Here is a 15811-nt window from a genome sequence, read left to right as displayed (position 1 = left end):
TAACTAATAATGATAGAAATGGGATTGAGGCAAAAAAATTACTTACCTTTAGTGGTGGCGGACAGCAAGGTAGGGCGGCAACGAGGACAGACAATGGTGGGGATAGGACGTCGGCGGCGGGGGAGGGCTGTGGTGGGGATGGGGCGTAGGCGGCGTTTGAGGGTGAGGTCGGGATGGGATTTTGGGAGTTTAGGTTTTAGAAGAGTACTAAAACGATCTGATTTTGGGGGAGAATAATTAAGTTAGATTTTATCAAATTTGACTTAATTATTTCGATCGTATGTGGTCGAAATATGATTTTTTTTAATTAATTTTTTTGTATTTATATAATTTAATTTTTTATAAAATATTTTTTTTCCACTTATTATTTGTACAAAAATAAGTTTCGACCTCATGTGGTCGAACTTTCATTTCCCATTTAAATATCAACCCCGTGAGGTCGAAATCCAAAAAAAATTAAAAAATGAAATTCTGAAACTTTCGATCTCGTGTGGGCGATTTTTTTCGACCAAGAAGTGTGGTCGAAATTTGTTTGTCGAAAAACTCTGTTTTTTTAGTAGTGTAAAACTTTTGATTGGTATCTTTTATTGAAAAAAAATATTCGAAGCAAAAGCTACGACTAGAAAATAGCAAAACGAGAAACCAAAGAGAAAAAAAATTCCCAGTAACAAGGGATTACACAACCTTATCAAATTGCATTCGAAATGGCTTGCAAGTACTATTAGCTAAAACAAAGTCCAGGCAATCCCTAACTAGACGTCATTGATCACCATTGACAACAAGATGTCATTCTTTTCTTTCGTACAAGGGAAAAGGGTTAATTTTGCCCTTGAACTATGTGAAATGATCCAAATGTACCCTCGAAATTTTGCCAAGTAGTCTAGATTTGACCATAATACTTATCGGTCACTATCCTTCAGCCCTCTAAATCGATTACCTGGCAGTTGGGGGTTCTAAGTATTGAAGAAGATGGCGGTATCGCTACTATCAGTGACCCTTTTCTTCAAAGCTCAGTGCTAAATCTAGACAATACCGCATAATTCAAGGGCAACTCAAAGAAAATGTCTAGATCATTTCGCAAAGTGCAAGGGCAAATTTAACCCTTTTCTCTTAATTTTATACAGTATCAATGCCATCTACTTCAAGATTGAAGCAATACAACCACTAAGTCAAGATCATTGGACAAGTATTGACATGCATAGACGTTGATCCAACTTATATGTTGTTAATCCAACTTGTGAAAGGACAGAATACGGTATTTCTTCAAGAAATAAGATGAAAACCAAAAAGATAGTTGGGGGTGGGAGCATAATTTATGTAAATATAAACAAACAACAAAGTATAAGTTACCTGTCTACACAAATGCAGAGAAGAATAGACATCAATCTAGGGACATATTTGTACAAAGAAAGCAAAATTTTGACTAATAGGTGTGTGTATTTGAAGGAATGGACAGGCTTATAGGTGTGCGTACAATTTCGATTTTTTAATTTAAAAAGTGACCACATAGTTACAGCAAATCTCATGAATAAGGAAGAAATGGATCTTTCTTCAATATATGTGTACAAAATATAGTGACGACATAGTTTCAGCATATTTTACCATTTCTCGCAGCAAGTGAAGTCATAATGGCATTAATTTCCTTCTCCATGCCCTTGAATCCAAACATGTAGACTATAAGACTAATGTGTTGTCTTTGTCGAGTAAGTCTAATCTAGGCGGCCAAAATGGTTAAAAATAAACAAGTAACCATCAATCCGACACATAGATATGAGTTGGGTAACTAAACTTTTTTAAAAATGAATCAAATATAGATATTATTCATTAAAAATGGATCTCCTGATGGTATCCATATTATAAATATTCATTTATCTGCTTATTATTTTTCACGAATTCTTACTTTCTATGAGTAAACTTATTTTGATATTTAACTTGTGTTCTCACCTGACTATTCCTTAAACCAGGGATAACATGGATATCCATATTAACGACCCCCACATATTCTATCCGTTTTTATCACACCCATATCCGATCCGATCTGCTCGTTTGCCCCTCCTAGTCCCATCCATGATTCTTCCCATATTAAAAAGCTGATTAATCCATATTTTGATGAACAAGTTAAAATCATAAACAAACTTCCCATATTAAAAATCTTATTAAGCCACATTGATATTACATTTACTTTGGTCAAGCAGAGAAGGCAAAGTGGATAATCAGGAAAGTATAGTAAAACAATTTATGGATCGACCAATTGTAAGAAGCCCATACGTTTAAGAGGACAATTTGTACCAATGTTAATAGGGAGCCCATGTTAATATTTAGAGGAGGCCCATTTCTGGCTATTCTGTTGGACTAGATGCTGAAAAGGTAATTGGGCCAAAACTTAAAATGAAGAGAAGTCCAGGAAATTACACCCAATAACTTTGGAAATTGGTGACTGAAAACTTTTGATCTCGGTTTGTTTCATGGGCAAATCCTCAAGGTCAAAAGTCAAAAATTGTTAAACACAATTTTTTGTCCGTAAGGCAATCAGAATCAAAAGTTCAAGACCACCGCCAAAGTCATTCTTGTAAATCACCTAGAAAAGTTGGGGAAGTGCATTGGTATTGGATTTTCGGTGGATCAAAAGTTTTAGTTACGGGTTCTCGGAAATCTAGTAGCTTTTATTCACACCATGTATAAGCATTAAAACTTTTTTTCAAAAATTTATAAATATTTGATTGTGGACCCATTATTATTGTAAATTAATCTAAATTTATGTAGGAACCCAAAAACTTCAAATCCTGAATCTGTCTTTACCAATTTTGGTGCCACTATTTGAGTTATGGTCTAAGTTTATAAATTTTTGTGCGTCTATCCACTTTGAAATAACTTCAGACATGCGGTGTTTGAACTTCAGATACATATATGATTGAACTCGATCATTTTTTGCCTGATTTAAGTCATTTTAGCTTGAACATCAGGCAGAAATACCTCAACTTCAGTCATATATAACTCTAGACATTTTATTCTACCGCATGTCTTATATTTGCTAAAGCTCGATTCAAATTAAATAATTTTAAAAAACTAGATACATGTTCAAATTACTATTATTCCTAATCTCTTATTTTTGAGTCTAAAGTCATGTATTTGCTCTTCCCCATGGAAAAAGTTTGATGTGAAGGATTACCAATGGCTGCGCATGGCTTGTTTTCTGAGTTATTAGTTTCTCTGTTTCAAATAGATCAAGGATAATATTATGTGGCTGACAGTGCCACGCTTACATTGTAATCAGACAATTTATTTATTTCGAGCAATTTAGATTCATTAATTAGGTCTCGAAACACATATAAATTATAATCTCTTGAAAATTGAAATTCATGTGAATTATAGACCTAACAAAAAATAAGGCGATAGTATGAATTAGTTGGATTGTATATTCTACTTATGTTAGTGTTCACTTAAGGCATAATATTTATTGTGATTTTTTTTTTTTTTATCTTATTAGAAATTTACGATGCCAATAAAAAAAATAAAAACACATCTACTTTTTTTTTATTTAATTTGCAATACATCTATATTGATATGAGACTTAAATAAAGGGATAGGGACACTAATGAATTGATACGAACTTGTATGGATCTGGGGGGTGGGGGCAGCTATAGCCCGAATACGAATTTGGTAGAATCCAATAGCTTTTGCTCAAACAACGTATTTGTATTAAGAAATTTATTAAATATGTATAAATACTAAATTTAGAACTCAGTTATTATCATTTGAAGTAGCCCTTTTAAAATCTAGGATCACAAAGTTGAAATTCTAACTCCGCCTCCGTATGATTAGGGGTGATCACGGTCCAGATTGACACGGTTTTTGATTAAAATTAAACCAAACCAATTAAGTCGGTCTTTTTTTAATATTCAAACCAAACCAAACCATTATAGTATAAATTGTATCGGTTTCGATTTTTTCGGTTTGGTTCGATTTTTTCGGATTTTAAGAATGTATTAATACAAAGAACTTTTGAATTAAATGGTAACTAAATATGGCTTTGACGTGATTCATTCAAATCTAAGAATCTTCTTAATTAATTCATTAACTTTATTTTGGTATAGGCCTATGGCTATGGGCATAGGCATTACAGAAACATAATATCTACTTTTCATGATTCTAGTTACCTCTCTACATATAGCCTTTTGATATTACGTAGCCCTCTGAAATTTTTGTTTTCTAGACTCATCGTGTTTATGAAACATTGAAAAGAAAGCACAGAAATTAAAGCGGAAAATGATAAACAGAAAGACAAAGTCATCTACCAAATCTTTTTAAATTCCAATTGCCATTTTCTTCCCTTTAATTTGTTACGAATAAAATGCTAGTTATTAGTAGTAATTCAGATGGCATGTAAAAGAGAGAACCGTAAAACTGGATAAGGGGAAATTTTTTATTTTACCTTAAACTTAAATGGGCTACACTTTTCTTTCTAATTATTTGAATTTATATTGGACTTGGTCTGAGCCAAAATTTTGAAGAAGTTATATATATATATATATATATATATATAATATTTTAAATATGTATGTATCTATCGGTTTGGTTCGGGTTTTTTTGGTTTAACACCAAACCAAATCAAATGTGGTTTTTTAAAATTTAAAATCAAATCAAATCAAACCAAGCCGATTTTCGGTTTATTAAGTTGGTTTGACTCGATTTACTGGTTCGGATCGATTTTTCGGTCTCATTTGAACACCCCTACGTATGATATTGAATACTGCACTGAACAAGCACAAACAAATCGAATAACTACTAAAAAATCGTGCAGACGACCCTATTTATTTCTTGGCAGGATCTAAAACAAATTTGAATTAGTTAAGATGGTAAATTTCAAACGACGGACGTGGAAGGTTCTTTGTACGTTTCTTTAAGAAAGATGATTGACTGTGATGGAGCAATCAACGGTGATCGAGCAATCAACGTATCTAAGTGAAATGAGAATTTTTGTAGTTTTTTTTTTTTCCTTTTTCCTACTTCTGTTTGATCTATTTTCCTACTATATAGAAGCACCACTTTGGTGCACTTTTTGGTCGTCCGTCTGTAGGCCCAAAAAAAAATTTGTGAGCTCACATATTATTAAACACAAATCAACTAATATTAAAAAAAAATAAAAAAAAATTGAATCCCCATATTAAACACAAATCAATCAATATTAAAAAAATTAGTCCTGGTAAGTTTGTATTCCTGTCTTTCTGCTGACTGACATGTAGTCTAATTTGCTTGTGAGATTTAGGGCAGATCTTTTGCTCATCTTTAAGCTTCATATAGTCATCTGATGTTTCCATTTGTTGCATTAGATCAGTTAGGTTTTAAAAGGTTTTGTTTTCTAATGCTGGATTTGATTGGATTCATTTCCGAGGGTTGACAGAAGAATCATTTCACTGTAAGTAATGCACCACGATTTACATAAAATTCCCTTGTTCCACAGAGTGTAAGATGGAATCAAGCAGTTCTTGTGAAGGGATTGATTGTTAGTGCCTATATGTTTGTCTGCTTAGGAGAACTTCACAGTTAATGGACAGAAAATTCAGATCACACTTCACAGAAGAATGTCTTTTTTCTTCTTTTGTCGATTGTTTGAGCGGGAATTTTTTATTCTGGTTGTGGGAGTTGCGGATTTTCACTGAATATGCTTTGTCAATTTTGTAAAAGGATTCTTAGTTAATGGTTCAGAACCATTTTGGAAGCTTCTTGATCTTACCCTTTTAAGTTTATACAAATATTGCCTTGTTTTCATTAAAAACGGGAAGCCTGATGTTTGCTGATGGCCTATAGCACGGGCCCAACATTCGGATATAGCACGGGCCCAACATTCGGATTATAGTGTATCTATGTATATGTAGTTGTGTTTAGATAATGATAATATATATATATATACTATGTTCAAAATACGATTAATATAACATTGTAGTTTGTCTTTCCGTATCTAAAACTTTATTTATTCGTGTTTCCTACGAAAATTTATTATTACTTTTTAAAAGAGAAGATTTGTTTAAAAGAAAACTATTTTCTTCTCTTTAAGATAAAATAATAGCAATATTTAAGCATCAGTTGATACTTTCAATTTTAATTCGATTAATTTAAAAGTGTAAAATACTTATTATTTTTTATCAAATTTTGATTTGGATAATTCTAATTCAAATTATTAAATTAATTTTACATGTTTGAAATGAAACAAAGTGGAAATTAATTTTCTATTTAAACGAAGAAATACTATTTTTTAATTTTTGGTAAATATTCTCGGTTTAACTCATTTTACTTGTCATATTGTCTTTTGCATGGTTTTTTAAGGAAACGCGAATTAGAATTATAATTTGACTAATTTATCTTATTCATTATTTGATCTTCATTTGATATTAATCTCTTTTCACATTTATTAGAGTAAGAATAAAAATAAAAAAGTAATTAAATTGTATGCTATTTTTTAAATATATATATATTTTAAGTATATTTATTTTAGTAAACATAATAAATAAACGACATGGCGGAATAGAAAATACAACAATTAAATATTTTGAAGAAAAGTAATAATATGAGGTCCATGTTTTTCTTTGTGCAATAATTTCATTCTTCTCACTAATGGGTTAATGTGCATGTGGCAATGAATCCACTATTATTGACCTGATGGGGATACTTTGGGAATTATATGAATATTTTTTGATTTTTTAGTATATGGGATGTACGTTTTTTTTTTGTTTTTGTTTTTTGGACGTTGCCCTTTTTTTTTTTTTTTTAAATATGGGGTCCATTTTTTTTCATGAGTTTGAAGAGGGTGGGGTCCAGATTTTTTTTAATTTTTTTTAAGAGTGACTGTTGACGAAGCATGGGTAAACTGACGCTTCTATATAGTAGAAAAATAGAAATATAATAAAGTATTTTTATCTACTTTTTAGAAGAGTTGGTAATATAAAGTATAAAACGTCATTTTTTTTGCCTTAAATAAAAAAGTGGGTGGGACCACAAAGGATTTTTTTTTTTACTCTTAAATAAAAAAATAGGACCGAACACGGACGACGATGTTGCCTCTATAAACTGGCTCTTCTATATAGTAGTAATAATAAGGTAATACATATAATTTTTTTTATCTAAATTTGATTTGGATAATTCTAATTCAAATTATTATATTAATTTTATATATTTAAAATGAAACGAAGTAGAAACTTCATTTTCTATTTAAATGAAGAACTTCTATTTTTTAATTTTTAGTAAATATTTTTTGTTTAACTCATTTTACTTGTCATGTTGTTTTTTACATGTGTTTTTAAGGAAACGTCAATTAGAATTATAATTTCACTAATTTACCTTATTAATTATTTGATCTCTATTTAATATTATTTTTTCTTTTATGACATTAATCTCTTTTCACATTTATTAGAGTAAGGAAAAAATGAAAAACTAATTAAATTGAAAAAATGAAAAACTAATTAAATTCTATCTTATTTTAATATATAAGTATTTTAAGTATGTTCTTTGTACAATAATTTCATGTGCTCCCACTAATGGGTTGTCTGCACGTGACAATGAATCCATCATTATTAATTTAATTGTTTGATTTTCTAAGCACTTTTTTTTAACATTGTTTGTTTTTTTAATATGGGATTCATTTTTTTTTTTAATATTAATTGTTGTTTAATATATATGGGGCCGACATTTTTTCCCAAGAGTTTGGATGTGGTGGGTTCCACTTTTTTTTTTTTTTAATACTGGTTGGTGTTTAATATAGGGCCATGAAGAACTTCTATTTTTTAATTTTTAGTAAATATTTTTTGTTTAACTCATTTTACTTGTCATGTTGTTTTTTACATGGTTTTTAAGGAAACGTCAATTAGAATTATAATCTCACTAATTTAGCTTATTAATTATTTGATCTCCATTTAATATTTTTTTTTATGGCACTAATCTCTTTTCACATTTATTAGAGTAAGGAAAAAATGAAAAAGTAATTAAATTCTATCTTATTTTAATATATATAAGTATTTTAAGTATATTACTGTACAATAATTTCATTTGCTCCCACTAATGGGTTGATACGCATGTGGTAATGAATCCATCATTATTGATTTAATTGTTTGATTTTCTAAGCATTTATTTTTTAACATTGTTTTTTTTTATTAATATGGGCTTCACCTTTTTTTTAATATTGCTTGATTCTATTAATATGGGATCCGCTTTTTTTTCCCTTGAGTTCGGATGTGGTGAGTTTCACTTTTTTTTTCCTTTTTTTTATTGCTCGATGTTATTTAGTATGGGGGCCACAATTTTTTTTTTATTGTTAACAGATGAAAAAGCAAATACGCACCCCAATTTGGTAAAGTTGTATACGTTCTGCTTGGACACGAGGCTTGCAGCTGTCTATGATGAAAAATTCACCAGAGTCTTGTCTGATGTGCTTTTGGCTGGTATTTAAGTGACCTCAAGTATTACGTTGAATGGCTGTTTAGAAAGGCTTTTGTGCGCTTTTAGAACATTCGCTATGCTTTCTTTTTCTTGTTTGTCAGATCACTTTGGATGGGATAATCGGATAAATGTGGCTACTCAACTTGCAGATCTCTTCGCGTGGTTTCATGGAAAGAGGATAGCAATCGGGAGTGTTACGCCTTCGTGCGTTGTGATAGATGCGGTTGAGTTTGAGCCCCTCGTTGTCTTCTCGACTTTCTATTTCTCTTAGATATCTGAAGATTCTTAACAAGTTATTACATTGATTTGGCTTGCAGGAACCGAATGCCAAAGTATTTGACTTCGGTTTCGTTTCTAATCATGTGAACGAGGATTGTGAAATTAAAGTTAAAGCTGAAGTTGGCAATGATGCTCTAGAGGTTTCACTAGGCATGTTTGTGAAGTATTTCATCATCTCTGATGTTTTCATGCTATAAATCAAAGATTTTCAGTAGGTTGTGTATGCTATGCATGATATGGGACGTCTCCTCTACTGTGTTCTTTGAGGGCTAGGTTTCCTTAGTTAAAGCCACCACACTTCTTTTCCATTTTAGAGAAACTAAAAGGTAATACAGTTTATTTGTGTGCAAACACAGAGAGCACCAAGATCATATAATTTGCATCTACTGATCGTCTAGCCAAAATTCTCATTCACAGCAACTCTCAAACAATGGAATGTATGTAAATGGGCTTTGAAGATTAACAATTGACTCGGTAATAGCATCATGTCCAACTAAGCTAACATACACAGATGAATCGCCACCTTTTTTTGTATTGATTTTCTTCGGAAATATTGCTTTAAATCTGGACTAAGTCTTTATACAAACTTCTTTCTAAAGATTCTAAAGAAAGAGAATGAAATAGATCATTGTCTTTAAGAATCAAGATGGGCATGTCATCATCTTTTCCCACAATGAATCAACCATCTAAACAACGTTTGTATTGATCGAATACTCCAACCAAAAGTATCCCAATTCCACAAAAGGGGATAAAGGGTACTAAAATTATCGGGGTTAAGACGGGAATCACAACGAAGAAGAATGAGATTGAAAATGAATACCTTAGCTGATTCCAACTCCATTTGATCAACGGTTGTGAATCTCTGACGCTTTATAGATGATGCTATAGAATCAGCTCTCATTAGCAAAGCTAATTCTTCAAGAATTCGCCTTTGCCTCTTTCCTTTATTGAAATTACTTACAGCTTTTGTATTTCTATGTATACTTCCCGAATTCGGGTTTGGGGATATGGGCTAACGGGCTTAATTATATAGCTCCGGTCCAGTGTTATTGTTGTCAAATTGGGGTCGAAATAGGGATTTTGCATAAATAACCGGTCGAATTGATTTTTTTTTTTTTAACTTAGGTATACGTATATTATGCTTCCGTCAATTATTTTTAGATTAAACAGTTTGGTGGATGACTATTTAAGTTAATTTCTCTAGAAAAGTAATGGTCCACAAATAGTTTTTTGCGTTGTTGCTTTAAAAAGGTTCTTGTTTAAGAAACGTATACAAAAATAATTTCGGCATTATATAACTTGAACAACTGAACACTACGCTTTCAAAATTATGTTGGGTAGACATAATTTTAACACAATCTTCATTCTATATATTTTATTAAACTATCCACAAGTCTTGTTAAAGATTACATTGTTCACAAGTTATGAGGTGGATCGTAATTTTAATACAATCCTCATTTTATATATCTTGTTAAATTAGTCACAAATCTTGCTAGATAAATAATTTTACATGTGTTTTCACGAGTTTTCTCGTAGTTGTGACACTTGATACTATATTTCTCATTCCTTTCTTGCCATATTGTTCCGTCACATGGGCAAATGTTCCTATATTGTTCAATTCGCTCATAAGCTTGTAGGATTGACAAGACTAATAACAACAACAATACATTGGACGTAATTGCACAAGTAGAGTTTAGGGAGAGTGGTGTGTACACAACCTCACCTCTATCTTGTGAAGGTGGAGAGGTTGTTTCTGGTAAATTCTAATAAGGCATATGAAATCAAGTATGGAAAGGAAAAATAGTAGAGAAGAAAATTATGGAAAAAGGAAAAGTAGCAACGATAAATAATATGATAACCGAAGCAACGGAAACAAGTAACAACAAAACTGAAGAATAAGATAATATGAGAGTAATAATAATAATAATAAATAATAATACTGCTAAGGAAACTAGACAACGCTTGTCTACCTACTAACCTTCTCCGCTTAATCCCCGCTTCCACGTCCTCCTATCCAGGGTTATGTCCTGTAAGCTACTATGTGTGACATCTCTTGTCTAATCAACTCTCCCCAATACTTTTTCGGCCTATCTCTACTACTACATCTCTTCGTAACCCATCATAACCAACCTTTTTTCGGATGGGGGTCTTGGTAACTTACCAACACTTCACCTCATACAACACAGCTGGTCCAATAACGACTTTATGATACTTAAGTCTTGATGATACATTCTTATCACACTAGACATCGAAAGCGAACCTCCTTTTCATCTACTCCATTTTAATGTGATGTGATACATCATCGTCAATATTTTATTTATTATGCAACAAAAATATGAAATAAGAATTACAAAAATAAAAGTATTTAAAGACAAAAATTATTGGTAAAGTAAGTAATTCATACGCAATACTAATGTCAAAAACTTATTCGTACCAAATATTTATAAGCTATATAACTATCAATACATAAATGATACTTATTTACTTGCACATACATTTTTTTTTAGTTTTATCATATGATTAATTGATTACTTTACCGAAGTTGCGGATGACGAAATCGCATCGGCCGGCTAGCGCAGAATAATAATTGCTCATGATTTCAACGGCACACATTAGAAACATCCCTCCCACGAATTTCAAATTTTTCTTCAATCGGCTATAAACGCAAATCCTTCCTTTTCTAATCCAACCCGACCCCACCACAAAAGAACCAAAAATTTAAAAGTACACCCCAAAGTTTACAATCAAGCTCTCCCATTTGATCCAACAACAACCAGACCCCTTCCGTTAAATTAACTAATCTACAAGCCCTTCCGTTTCAAAATTCACATAATTACACATTCAAATCAACGAACCAGAAAGAAACAGACGCATTCTTTTTTTTTTTTTTTTAATCCACCACAAAAGAACCAGAAATTTAAAAGTACACCCCAAATCTTAGAATCAAACTATCCCATGTCATCCAACAACCAGGTCCTTCTGTTAAATTGACTAATGTAGAAGGACAAAATTCGCATAAAATTAAACATTCAAATCCAACAAACCAAAAAGACAACAGAGACGGAGAGTTGAAGCAAAATTGGAATGACGATGGACCGAGAAAAGGAAAGAGAGGTTGAATTGGAAAGTGCAATGTACACTAACTGTTTGTTATTAGGGTTGGATCCATCGATCATCGGTATCGGAGCGGGTAACGGTACACCTCGGATCGGGTTTTTCCGTCATTCAAACCCTAAATTGGGAGAACAGCTTCTATATTTTATCTTATCTTCTCTTAGAGGTCCTACTCAATCCGCTAAGGTACTTAATTGCTTCTTTTTTGAGACTTATCGAAATGTACTTCTTAGCTCATATGTGATTTAGGCTTACAATTACTATGTTTTGTACTGATTTTTTTTCTTCAGGATTTTGATAAGGTTTGGCCAATTTTTGATTCGGCACAATCTCGCGATTTTCGTAAGGTAATTATGCTTTACCTTCTCTACAATATGATTTTCCTAAGGTGTTTTCAGTTTGATTGATTGAAATGGATAGGAATGATTTGTATAGATTCGTATAGAGTAGGTCTTCTTCTAGTGGAAGTTCCTTTATTGGGAAGATTACTGGGAGAAAATATTTACGCCACGTGGCGCATATTTTGAGTTTGTTATCCGGTTTAGGCTATATTTTTGTATAAACACCTTTTATACACATTTATACAACGTTGATACATTATGTATAATGCTTTCCCCCAGGTGTAATGTTGTATGGTATTGTATATTGGGCTAAGTGGCGTGATATTTTATGCTGGGCTGTATATTTTTGAAAATTTACCTTTTTCCTAAGCAGATAGGTCTTTTCAGTTTGAACAAATTGAAATGCATACAAATGATTTGTATAGATTCGTGTAGAGTAAGTCTTGTTCTAGTGAAAGCTTATTTATTTATTGGAAAATGTAGGTTGTACAAGGGATAATAAGTGAGCTGGAATCACAAGGGGCACTGCCTAGAAGTAATTCGAGGGTCTCATCACTTGCCACGTGCTGTGGACCAAGGTTGGCTCATTGATACCAAGTTCAATTGATATAACACTCTGGTTCTAGTTCATTTTAATTATCTTGAGCTATCATTTGATTTTCTGTGTCCTGGTAATATTGTTGCAAATGGTAGTCCAGTGCAAGTTGATTAAACTCGGAAAGTAATTTGGCTAGATATTGCAAATAATGGTCCTACAGATGCCATAGCTTTTCTAAGGGAGTAGATAAGATTTTTGAAGTTTGAATTTTCATAAAGGCCCATAAGCAAGTTCTTGCACCTGCGTAGCACTGAAATGCTCTCATTCTAGGCCGTGGCCTGCCTGAATAATAAGTCTATTAAATGTTGATGAACTTTTTGGTGCCTTTACCTAATTATTGAATTTCACAGTACTTTTGGAGGGGGAAATGATTCCTCTTGTAAGTGGCAGAGCTAGATAATACCTGCTCCATTTTCCGTTATCATACTCGTATAAATTTGATTCATACCCTTTAAGGTGAAGTTTGCATGCTGATATGTAAAGAGTAACATTATAGCGATTTCATGTACTTAATATTCCTTATATATTTCACATATTTACTGCAGGTTTGTTGAACTTCTATGGCAACTTTCACTGCATGCTTTGAGGGAGGTTCATAGGCGAATGTTTGCTGGTGATGTTGCTTCTAACCCCTTGCCTGCATCATTAACAGACGTAGCTTTCTCCCATGCAGCCACACTACTTCCTGTAACCAAGGTCTCTCTTCTGATTCCTTCCATTCACCAGGCTTTTAAACAGACCCTTTTTCAATATTAGGGTTCTTGTGACCTTGAAATCTAACCGCCTAATCACCTGAAGCCAAGGTTTTAGTTTTCTGCGTATTTTAGATATAAGGTAGCATATGATTTGGCTCGGTTTTCTTTCCCAATGTGGAAGCTATTTACTTGTATCACATTGGCAAAGTAGCTTACCAGTAGTCTATGCTTAGGCATTGATTGTTATTATGATTGTTTGCTTTGCTAGTCTTGAAGCTTAAATTCATATGTAGTGTAGACACTATCAAGATTGATATGAGAAATTATTTCTAGTGGATGGATCTAATTGCTGCCTCTATGTGAATAGGCTAGGATTGCTCTTGAAAGAAGAAGGTTTTTGAGTAATGCAGAAACAGCAGTTCGTAGACAGGCCATGTGGTCTAGTTTGGCTCATGAATTGACAGCTGAATTTCGAGGGCTTTGTGCCGAAGAGGTGAAATAATCTTGTTATCTTTCTTTGAAGACTTGGCGCTGGATTTTAGCCCCTTATTGACTTGGGTAAACAATCGGATTTCTGAGGATCATCTTGGATCTCCTTGGTCTCGGGCTTATTTGCAACAAGAACTGGAAAAGCTGCAGGATGTGAGAAATAAAGTAAAGCTGGAAGGTGAACTGTGGGATGAACTTGTATCAAGCTCAAGCCAGAGCTCGCATATGGTTCAAAGAGCTACCCGTTTGTGGGACTCTTTGCTGTCTCGCAAGAGTGCGTTCAATCAGTATCTCACTTGTCAATTATATCCCTAATAAAACTATGCAATTAGCGTGCTTTTGCAGAGTGATACTCTCACTGAGCTTGCAATTATTATAATAGAGTTTTGTATACCTGGCACTTACTTGTATTATGTATATATAGTTATACAGATCAGCATGAGAGATTCTTGCCTCTGGCCCAATAGAAGATCTTATTGCTCATCGTGAGCATAGGTAAGATCACTTTCCATATTCTCTTGGTTTTAAAACCTGGCCTTGCCTTCAAACTGTTTATTAATTTTTATCATTTAGGTATCGCATCTCTGGTTCAGCTTTGCTCACAGCTATGGATCAAAGCTCCCCAGCTCCACCAACCTATTTGGCTTCTTCACATCAAGATAATGAAGACCAAGTTGAAAGATCACAAGCAGATGTGAATAGAGAAAAACATGTAAAGAGTTCAGATTCTTCTCATATTCAAGTAGACGATAATATACATTTTCTCGAGTTGATGAGAGAATTGCAAGAGGCCATCCTACTGTTGATATAGCAGAAGTTTTGAGGCGCTGGACACATGCCCTACAATGTGTTCATAAACAGTCCCTTCAACTGGTATGCTGATTTCTTCGACTCAAGATTCTATAAGTCCTGTCAGAACTCTTTTTTTTTTTTTTTTTTTTTTTTTAGAGTGTGGGTATAAATATGGTGCAAGAGCTTTCAATACTACTAAGCAGTATGCATCCACTGTTTTGCGATGTCGTCGAGCACCATATCTATTCATATTTTGGTCTTTACAAGTAGTTAACGGGAGACTCTCAACGTATTAAACAAAAGAAAAAAGTTTACACCTGTTTTACAGTTTGTAACTAATTTAACAGTTTGAATCTATCTATCTATCTTTGATTTTCATTTCGTACTTTCTCTCTGGTACCACTACATTTTGCAGGCAAAAGCAAATGATGGAGAGGGTCCAGAGCTTTTGAGGAGTTCACATGAGATGGTACTGGTGGTCATGCGGAGTCCTTGGCTGCAACCCTTACCGAACATAGCACCTAGCTAGTATACAGGTTTGATATATTCAGTCTAATTTGGTTGCGCTTATGAACTATTTTACATGGACTCAGGTGAAAGCAAGGTGGTTGGTATAGTTGGGTATTTATTTAAAGTACCCGTCTAATCACCCCACCAACAAGAAAAGAAAGTGAGATAAATGATTAATTTTTATTTCTGCACAACAGTTTGAATTGCTCAAGCTATAATTTATCTTGACCTAGCAGTATTTTGCAAGTCAAGCTTGAAATATGTAATTCCTAGTATCGGTTTGTCAACTAGATACTCTCAATTTAAGTCCTTCTATCTTCCACATTTTTGATTGAATATATTCTTCTCCTTTTGAGGTGGGAAGCATCTTTCCCTTAAGTATCATTGTTTCTTCATGAGGAAAATTAAATTCCACGTTTGTTACCATCTCAAAAAAAATAAAAATAAAAATAAAAAATTAAACATTGGTACAAAATTACATATAAACTGGGTTACATTGTTTTTTCCAGCGGGGCCATTTTGTGGATTGGATGGTTGTTCTTTTCAAATTGCACCGTGGTGTC

General features: G+C 33.0%; 1 pseudogene; it reads left to right on the top strand.

Moving 5' to 3' along the window:
* The first annotated feature begins 11420 nt into the window (after positions 1-11420).
* LOC132036318 (AUGMIN subunit 6-like) lies at positions 11421-15280 on the top strand (annotated as a pseudogene).
* Positions 15281-15811: the final 531 nt, after the last annotated feature.

The sequence above is a fragment of the Lycium ferocissimum genome, chromosome 11 (genome assembly GCF_029784015.1).
Source record: "Lycium ferocissimum isolate CSIRO_LF1 chromosome 11, AGI_CSIRO_Lferr_CH_V1, whole genome shotgun sequence".
Classification (NCBI taxonomy): domain Eukaryota; kingdom Viridiplantae; phylum Streptophyta; class Magnoliopsida; order Solanales; family Solanaceae; genus Lycium; species Lycium ferocissimum.
Note: the sequence above shows the minus strand (reverse complement) of the source record. Positions and strands in the feature narration are given on the sequence as shown.